We start from the raw sequence: 9655 nt of genomic DNA, 5'->3' as shown, positions 1-9655 counted from the left end.
AGACTTGATGCCTTGCAAAAGGTATCTATTTGGTGTTTGAACATATTAACACCTGTTTTTGTGCCAGAAAGGGTAAAAGCTTTTATTTCATAAAATCCTTGGCATATCTGTGTTATATTTATCTAATTCATTAACCCCGTTGTCAAATCCAAGCAACCTAAGACGTCATCAAAGCTGCATATAGCTGGACATCGAACGAAGATGGTCACTGCATCGCACGTTTTCAGATGTGCTTCTGCAGTCATCTGGAATGCTCTTCTGACATTAGGAAGCCACTGGAGCGATGTTCTTTTAAATCTATAATTTTTGCGAACTTTTTAGTTTATTGTCCTTCCCCCTCACTTCTGATTAGCAGGGTTGCCGAAGCACGGTGCAAAATAAGTTCAACATACAGACATAACTGGTATTGGCCAAAACATCCAAATCCCCTGCAAACTCCTCAAATTGGCATCACACAGCAGACGTAATGGCAGCAGCGTCACCCCCATTCTCTATAAATCTGCAGGAACCTCCTGAAAAGGAATCTAAACAAATGATCACCGACAGCTGTTGTTATTATTCTCTTGCCTGCAGCAATCCTGGCTCTCTTTGGCTCTCAAATGACCCACCGGGAGAAGCTGGAGCTTGTCGCCATACAGGAAGTATGGTACTTTGCGCTCCGCAACAGATCCCGGGGACCAAACAACGATGGATACGACGACCACGAACATCATTACATTCCGGTGAGACTCGCCACAAAGCCCCCACGCCGTGGGGGCTGTCACAGGCGCAGCGGTCGCGAGGTTCGTGGCTTCTTGTCATTGCACCTGAAGTACCAACCAACCAGAGACAGCACACATGCACTCTCCCACACACTTCACAATCAAGTTTATTTCACAAGCTAAGCCCATTGAGCTAATGAGCTTTTTTTAAGGGTGTCTCAGCCAGCAGACATCAGAGCATTCCACAATTACAGATTTAAGAAAACCAAACACTTAATAAAACAATTATTTCGTAAAATATAGTCAGTCTAAATGATTGTAATTTGGTGCAGGTCCAGCATGAGCACCTCCACTACCGCTATGAGGTGCTGAAGAAGATTGGGTACGGAGGTCAAGGCCAGGTGATCCGGTGCCTTGACCACATGAGGAACACCCTGGTGGCCGTGAAGATCTTGGTATCACCATTGAGGTAAGAATTCAGAGCGGTGTTGTCACAAGGACGACGTTGTTGTTCAGTCCTTTGCTGTGGGCGGCCGTGTGATGAGGTGGTGACAACTCGTGCCTCACAGAGGGTCCCCGGTTCGACTCCTGACTCGGGTGCCCTCCTGCGTGGAGTTTGTATGTTCTCCTCCTGTTCTGGATCAGCTCACTCTTACATTACATAAATTCTTCATTTCACCAGGTAGATGCATTCCTGAAAAGTGCCGCGTTAAGGGAAAGCACATTAAGCAAACATAATATCCCCATATATAATGTAACGATAAAGTTTTGCAAGATATAATACACGCACACAGTGATATGAAGATACCAATAATGGAGGGTATGCTGTCACGTCACGTTATCATTCCGCATTCCGCCTACTGTATCATACCGCTCAGCCGTGCAGTTTCATAGCGGGCACATTCCACGTTATAATGGGCACTTTCTTGCATTAGAACAGATGCATTCCGGATTATAATGGGTGCGGTCCGCGTTATAACGGGAGCCTTCCACGTTATAATGGGCACGTTCCACGCAATAAAAGGCACGTTCCACGCTTTAATGAGGTTGTCCCATGTCATAACGGGCGCGTTCCGTGTTATAACATGTGCGTTCTGCGTTATAGCAGCTACATCATGGGACCTCCTTTGCCAGTACCAAAGATATACTGGCAAAGGAGGTCCCATGATGTAGCTGCTCACCCCGAGCTCTCATTCCTCTGTTAGTGTTTGTCTTTGTGCTTGTACGCCTTTTGGCGTCCTCTGGTTTAACACCGTTTTGAGACTAGACTCAACAGAAAGCTGTCTAGTGTGGACCAATCAGTTTAAAAGACAATGCATATATTATCGGAGTGTTTTTTTTTTGCATACTGACCACAAGTATTGTGGTTAATTCAGACATGATTCCTTGTAAAAGGTTTAAGTTTTTTTTTTACATCTTAACACCTGTTTTGTTGCCAGGAAAAAGGGGAAAATCTATTCTCATATTTTGGTATTAGCAAAGGAGGTCCCATGATGTTCCACGTTATAATGCCTTGCTTTGTGAGAGCCACATTCAGTCACGAATCAGCTATGGCTCAGTCTCTAAAACTCAGGCTCAGCTCCAGCTCAGCCGTGGTTTGGCTCAGGCTTGAGCCACTCAGCTGCTGATAAAGATACACGAGTGGCTCAGCCGTGGCTTGGCTCAGCTCCTGGAAATCCTGAGTGTGGCTGGGGCCATGCTCGGAGTCGGCTCAATTCACACATTAGGGAATCACTACGTTAAGGCAGCACCCCAAACCCCCCTCTATCCCTTGCTTATTTGATCCTCTTCCCTATCCTTTCTGGAACCTTCCATGAGCGCGCTACTGGAACTCACAATGACATTACACTTGGGGAACGTATAATTATTTAATTCTGAATATAATTTGTTTCTGGTCATTCCTTAAGCAAGTCTAAGTCATGATTCATTTGTGGATTTTCTCTGCACAGCTCCAAGCGTGATAAATTTCAGAGAATGGAGATCAAGATGGCTCTGGCACTTCAGGGCAAGGACAGTGATGAGGACTACAACGTCGTCAAAGTCCTGAAATATTTTGACTTCAGAGGACACCACTGCATTGTCCTGGAGCTGTTGAAGTACGTACCATGTGTTCCCACCGCCCCCACCCCCCCCCCCCCCCCCCCTTGGCGTGGTTAACTTCATTAGCTAAACAAAAACTATTTTATTTAGCAGGTAAAGCCCACTGCCCGATTAGTTATTTTTCACAAGCGGCCTGGCTACAAATTATAGCTCAAAAAAGTGGCTGATGTGGAAATGTATGGCAGCCAAATACTCTAAACACATGTTTCTAAATGTAGAGGGAAAAACCAGAGGACCCGGAGAAAAATCCACGTGACCAGGGGGCGAACATGCAAACTCAGAATATACATGCGTCAGGGTCAGGATCAAAGCCCCGATCTCTTCCACACCAGGGGGGGTGATAACATCACACCACCGGGGCTAGATGTTACTTCTGGGATTCCCGTGCCAACCTCGTATTGCGATACTGTGGAGCTGTCATGTGCCCCAGGTGCACTAGAGGCCACTCCTCTTTTCTCAATCAGCACCGCCCACTTTTATATAGCCACGCCTCCACTCGATCAGCAGGTTGGCTGCAGCGCAGTGGTGACGCTTGTGCCCCTCGGTGAAAATCCCTGAGTTTGATTCTCAACACGGACGCCTTTCTGCGTGGAGTTTGTATCTCCTAATAGAGAACTCCACCACCCGGAAACAGAGCCAATGAAAGCAAGTGGTCAGATGTGCTAGCTGATTCGGTTTATCAGCAAACCAATGACCTAAACCCACACGGAGCTATGACTCATATTAGTCGTGAATGTGCAAATAGAATATTAATATTGTCGTTATCATAATCCACGTAGTATTGCAGGGTATGACACTGACACTGCGTCGTTGTTGTAATTGTTGTTGTTGCTTCTGCCTCTTTCACAGGGAGAGCCTCCATGATGTGATTAAGGAAGCGGGGCTCCGGCAATTGCACATGGGGATGGTGAAAACTTACACCAGGGGCATCCTCAAGTTCCTTTGCCACACCAAGGCCAGGAGCATCATCCATGCGGACATCAAGCCAGTGAGTGGACACAGCATTCAGCGCGACTTTGTTCCGGAGTTGTGTCATTATTGGGGACTCGGACCATAGAGAAAACCGCCCACGTTGGTCACAGGGTCGATGTGTTAGCTCTGTCCGTCTATCTGGAAGGAGACAGGGTCACGTTACCTCTGGTGATGATCCGGTATGAATTAAACTGTCGTGTAGAGTCGTGTCGCTATTGGGGGACTCGCCACAGAGAAAACCAGCAATGTAGATCACAGCGTTGCCACAAACTTTGGCAAACACAAACCGGAGCTGAAAAGAATGATTTTCAAAACGTGCCAAACACGCGTTTGAACTGACAGGTGCCCATTGTCGGCTTCCATGCTGTGAATGGAAAACTTCCCAAATCGTCACTAAATCCTTGCGCCCTCGAGTGTGGTTTTTGGTTCGTAACTCGTTAACGGACAGCTGTGAGCAACTAGGATAAGTTGTCTATAGAGCCGCACCCTTTTACTTAGATGGTGCTTCAGAGAGCTTTACATGTGATGAGCCTCGACGAACATCGCTCGTCTTGACGCAGAAAACAGGGAATGTTGCACTTGACTAAAGGTTGACGACGGCGCTACGCCTCACCTAGTTCCCCTGTTTAGTATGTACTGTGGTACGTGATTGATCCACTGCTGGCTGAATGCTATTGGCGTAACCTTCGAGTGTGAATTCCTTCTGCCTCTCTTCCTTTAGGAAAATGTTCTAATCAAGGACACCGTGACCGGCACCATCAGGGTCACGGACTTTGGCACCAGCTTTTTTGTGAAACGTCAACGTGAGTAACCTCACCTGGGTGTGAGTTTCTGCGTGTGGGTGTGTCTGTGTACCAGTGTGTGTGCAAGTCTCTTAGTGTCTGTACATGTGACAGTGTGTGATAACGATGCTGTTCATGACATAGTGAGTACACACATACATACATATTTGTTGTTGTTGTGATTGTTGTGCAGCTTTGTATGCTGGTGGGACCAGGCCATTCCAATCTCCGGAGGTATTGCTGGGCTACAGATTGACCTGTGCAGTGGACATGTGGGCACTGGGCTGCACGGTGGCGGAGTTGGTGACCGGCAGGGAATTATTCCAGTCGGACAGCCGCGACGACCACCTCCCGTGCTGCATGGAGGTATTTCCAACTGGGCGTTCACCCACTCGTGATTCCCCCCTCCCCTTCCTTAAAGTTGTAAGGAGAGGGGGGGGGCGATTGGGTACTTGGTGACCTGGCGAATGGCAGCCATCGTATGTTGTATGTGTGTACATGTGTGTGTCTTGTATGTGTGGGGGAAGCGGTGGTGCAGCGGTTAGCGTGCTCAGCTACAAACCCGGTAATGCGAGTTTGATTCCAAATCACGGCCAACATCAGTGAGGATTATCTGAACCGGTACTGGGCATCCCCGAGTTCGACTCAGCCTCAAATGAGTACCTGGTGCGGTGTGTACCTGCTTCAATATGGCCAACCATCCCCTCTCTGTGTCTACCACAGTCCTGGCCCTCAACAGGTGCCGCTGCTGTTGCTGCTGTTTCTACTCACTACTAAAAGCACTTGCCCCTACAGTTTGCTGCGCCTACACGGGTGACATTTGCCTTTATCTCAACCATGTGCAGATCCTCGGGTTGCCTCCAAGATGTATGATGGATGCAGCTCCTGACGGAATGCACTACTTTGGTGAGTTGAAGGGTGGGGCGAGCAACCGACCGGATTCAGTGTTAGGGTGTGGCCTGGAGCTGTTGGGGTGGCCATGGGGGGGGCCTCTTTGTATTTTCAATTCCTTGGGTGAGTGGGTGGGTAAATGGCTGTGTGGGAGAGTGGGTGGGTGGGTAAGTGGGTAGGTGGGCAAAGTGGTGGTTGGTGACTGTGTGTCTCTCCTGCTGTGCATGTCTCCTGCAGATCGTGTGGGCATGATGTTCTGCCCAGTCAAGAGAAGGGTGCCAGGGAGCTTGTCACTTCATGGGGCACTCAATAGCCACGACCCGGAGTTTGTTGATTTCGTCAGCTCCTGCCTGCAGTAAGAATCATCCCCCTCCCCCCTCCCCATGAGGATTTCCCCCACCAAGGTGATCAACGATCGCTCTCCTTCGATCACCAGGAAGATGTGGAGCTGAGTGAACCTGCCGATGACCAGTACCACCGGTGTTAAGATCGCCCTCTTTGGAGGCTCATTAAAGATTCTACTCGGCAGTGCGAGGCTCAGGGCATTTTTAGAGTACTGCGTATTGAAGGATTCCCGCTGCTACCACGACTACCGCTGCTGCCGTGCATTCCTGGACCTCGTGGGAGAAGGGAAGGAACGTCAATGCTCTCACCACGCCTCATCATGTGCGCCGCGTGTGACCCCCGTGTGTCTCTCAACAGATGGGATCCGGATTGTCGCATGACGCCAGCGCAGGCGCTGGGTCACAGCTGGCTCCGGACCGCGGCCACCAGCACCACCAGCAACGCCACCACCACTGCTACTCCTGGCAGTGTACAGTGTTTTGGAGCTGCTGAGCGACGGTAAGCCACGATCTGCTTGTCAAATATTCAAGACAGTCCATAGGGAGGTGTGGAGCCCGGGGCAAGTCACAATTAAACCGGAAGTATTACTAATAATACAGGTTTGTTTCGGTTAGATCGCGTAGATATACGTGTGTTGTTAAACCCACCATCACCCACCACAGCCAATTAATAAGGTGTATCATCTTCTTGGTTCTTTCGGTAAAGTCACGTAGAAGAGAAGTAATAAAATAATACAAATAAAACATACTAAAATAATTCTCACGACGTTTCGGCCACAACGCAAGCAGCCGTCCTCAGGTGAAGATCAGGTCTGTCGGGGAGACAGCGTCTGAATCATGTAAACAAAATGTGACAATTAGTTACTAGATCAGCACACCAGTGTGTTGGAAAGTAAACTCACCACATTTACAATTCGAGTACGACATTTTGCCGGGGAGAATTGTGGAGAAATGTGATGTCATCATTTGTGAGCCAATCTGGTACGAAAGCCTACGTGTTAAAAAGACATTACGTCTGACACCGTGACATCGAAGCACAGGGCCGCCAGAAGCACGGTGCCCGGGGCGGTTTCCCCAGTACACCGTACCCGGCTCTATATTGATTACTACTACCCTGATTTAGCCAGCATGAGCCTCACTCAGTCTCAAGACTCTTTTTAATTAGAGTCCTGCCAAGTTGTTTGCAGTACAGAACAAATTTGCTTTTGTTACTGCTGCTATGCGATTCCTATTGAGTGATTTGGGGGTTCGATTTCTAACACTGCCGAGGATGTCCATCCAACACTGGTTGTGTGGCGTGTGTGTCAGGGTTCGGTTACGTGGAGGAAAATGCCAAACCCCAAGGAATGAAAGTTACATTTTAATGTACAATTTCATTGAGGGACTGTGTGTTGTCTTGGTGAGGTCTGGGGCTGTTTTTGTTGATGTTTTGCTGCCTTGCCCAAGTTTGTATTTAGTGTTGAAAAACTGGCAGGATTTTACGTACTTTGTGCTTATATGCTGAATTATTTTGTGACTTTCTTACATATTTACACGTTGCACTCATTTTCTTATGTTTGTTGTTGTAACTTGCTGACCTTGTGCCTCGACTGCATATCTGTGAAAGAAGAGCTTCATAGCTTATCGGATTCCTCTTCATCCAGTCTAAATAACACTGGTCAACAAAAAAAACATGTTTTTCTGGCCTGGACTTTTGCAGCTGTTTTAGACTAATTTCAGTATGCTGATTCCAAATCTTATCTCAGATTTGCTCGATCACATCTCATTTTTATGCTATCGGCATACCCCATTTTCATTGCTTTTATCTGAAATTAACTCTGTCACTTATGATTGCAAGTTGTTGCGAGTCAGTGACTGCTTTAGTGTTAAAATATGGTGCTGTATTTTTAGGATAGTGTGTTTATAATATCATTTTATGTAGATATCCACATTTATTTAATATTTTTCTTCTGCAGTTTTTATTGAAAGTGCAATATTTGAGATCTCAAAAACCTGATGTGATAGACAAAAACTGAAGCCAGATTTGGAATCAGCACCCCAAAATTACCTTAAACCCGTTGGAATACCTTATGCCAGAAAAAGTGTTGACCAGTGTAATTTTCCACATTCCACACGGAGAAAGTGGCCCAAGTTTGGGCATCAAACCCAGGTCCCTCTGACTGAATTCCAGCCCTGCCGCCTGCAAACGAACACATGTACAGTTCAAACCCCACGTGTACATTCGGTTATATACGGATGTATTTTTATAATTGGTTTCTGGGTGAGGACAAATAATGAAGCAGCCATATATTTGCCATGTAGCCTTTCATCCAGTGTGATATCGCAAGACTAATGCCCATTTTGTAACCAGACCCACGATGGGCAAAGGTATGCTGTGTTACTGCAGCATCGTTATTAACCTGGTTAATCTATCTCCGCACGATGGTGGGGGGGGGGGGGGGAGTGCAATCTCTGCTGTAGCAGGAAGTTGGAACGGTGTCGTGCGCATCTCTTTACAGAGCGGAGCCGGCGCTGCCCCCATCCTCCGCGCTTGCCCAGGCCTCTAAATGGCTGACGGTTGTTGTGGAGGAAGAGGACACTCCGGTGGAGGAGCTGTTGGTGCAGGAGGAGGAGACCCTGGTGGAGGAGCTGGTGGTGCAGGAGGAGGAGACCCTGGTGGAGGAGCTGTTGATGCAGGAGGAGGAGACCCTGGTGGAGGAGCTGGTGGTGCAGGAGGAGGAGACCCTGGTGGAGGCGTTGGTGGTGCAGGAGGAGGAGACCCTGGTGGAGGAGCTGGTGGTGCAGGAGGAGGAGACCCTGGTGGAGGAGCTGGTGGTGCAGGAGGAGGAGACCCTGGTGGAGGAGCTGTTGGTGCAGGAGGAGGAGACCCTGGTGGAGGAGCTGGTGGTGCAGGAGGAGGAGACCCTGGTGGAGGAGCTGTTGGTGCAGGAGGAGGAGACCCTGGTGGAGGAGCTGGTGGTGCAGGAGGAGGAGACCATGGTGGAAGAGCTGATGGTGCAGGAAGAAGAGATGAGGGGGGAGACAGAGGAGGTATGGACGAAGGAGCAGGAGGAGGAGATGGTGGTGCAGGTGGAGGAGACATTGGTGGAGAAGATGGTGGAGAAGGAGATGACAAGGAAAGAGGATCAGGTGATGGTGATGCAGGAGGAGAAGAGGAAGCGAGAGAGTCTGGCCCGCATAGCGAGAACCATCCGTTCACTCCTCCGACGCGTGCTGCTGTGTGGTGGCCGGTCCACCACACAGTAGAGGTGGTGGTGGTGGTCACGGATCGTTGTGAACCACGACCACTATCACCATACCCACCACACACACCCTGCACCCATTCACCCCCCTGTAATACCCACCACCCACCGCACACCACACACACCCTGCACCCACCCACCCCATGATGCCACCCCCACCACATTCCACAGGTTTTGGGTTATTTCAGGGATAAGGGGTTTAGAGGTTTCGGGATTTCGAGGGTTATAGGGTTTAGGTGTTGAGAGTGTCAGGGGTTGAGGGGATTCGAGAGTTAGAGGTTTAGAGGGTTAGGGTTTTCAGGGTAAAGGGGGTTCAGAGGGTTAGGGGTTTATAGGGTTTTGGGTTTACAGTGAGGGAAAAAAGTATTTGATCCCCTGCTGATTTTGTACGTTTGCCCACTGACAAAGAAATGATCAGTCAATAATTTTAATGCTAGGTTTATTTGAACAGTGAAAGACAGAATAACAACAACAAAATCCAGAAAAACGCATGTCAAAAATGTTATAACTTGATTTGCATTTTAATGAGGGAAATAAGTATTTGACCCCTCTGCAAAACATGACTTAGTACTTGGTGGCAAAATCCTTGTTGGCAATCACAGAGGTCAGACGTTTCTTGTAGT

General features: G+C 48.4%; 1 long non-coding RNA gene across 1 annotated transcript in view; it reads right to left on the bottom strand.

Annotated features, from left to right (window-relative positions):
* Positions 1-850: 850 nt before the first annotated feature.
* The window catches only part of LOC144736175 (uncharacterized), a 29783-nt gene continuing 20978 nt past the window's right edge, over positions 851-9655 (bottom strand). The window contains exon 3 of the long non-coding RNA XR_013588723.1: positions 851-1395. This is a non-coding gene — a long non-coding RNA (uncharacterized LOC144736175). The remainder of the gene's footprint in view (positions 1396-9655) is intronic.

The sequence above is a fragment of the Lampetra planeri genome, chromosome 59, assembly GCF_965212315.1.
Source record: "Lampetra planeri chromosome 59, kcLamPlan1.2.h2, whole genome shotgun sequence".
NCBI classification, from domain to species: domain Eukaryota; kingdom Metazoa; phylum Chordata; class Hyperoartia; order Petromyzontiformes; family Petromyzontidae; genus Lampetra; species Lampetra planeri.
Note: the sequence above shows the minus strand (reverse complement) of the source record. Positions and strands in the feature narration are given on the sequence as shown.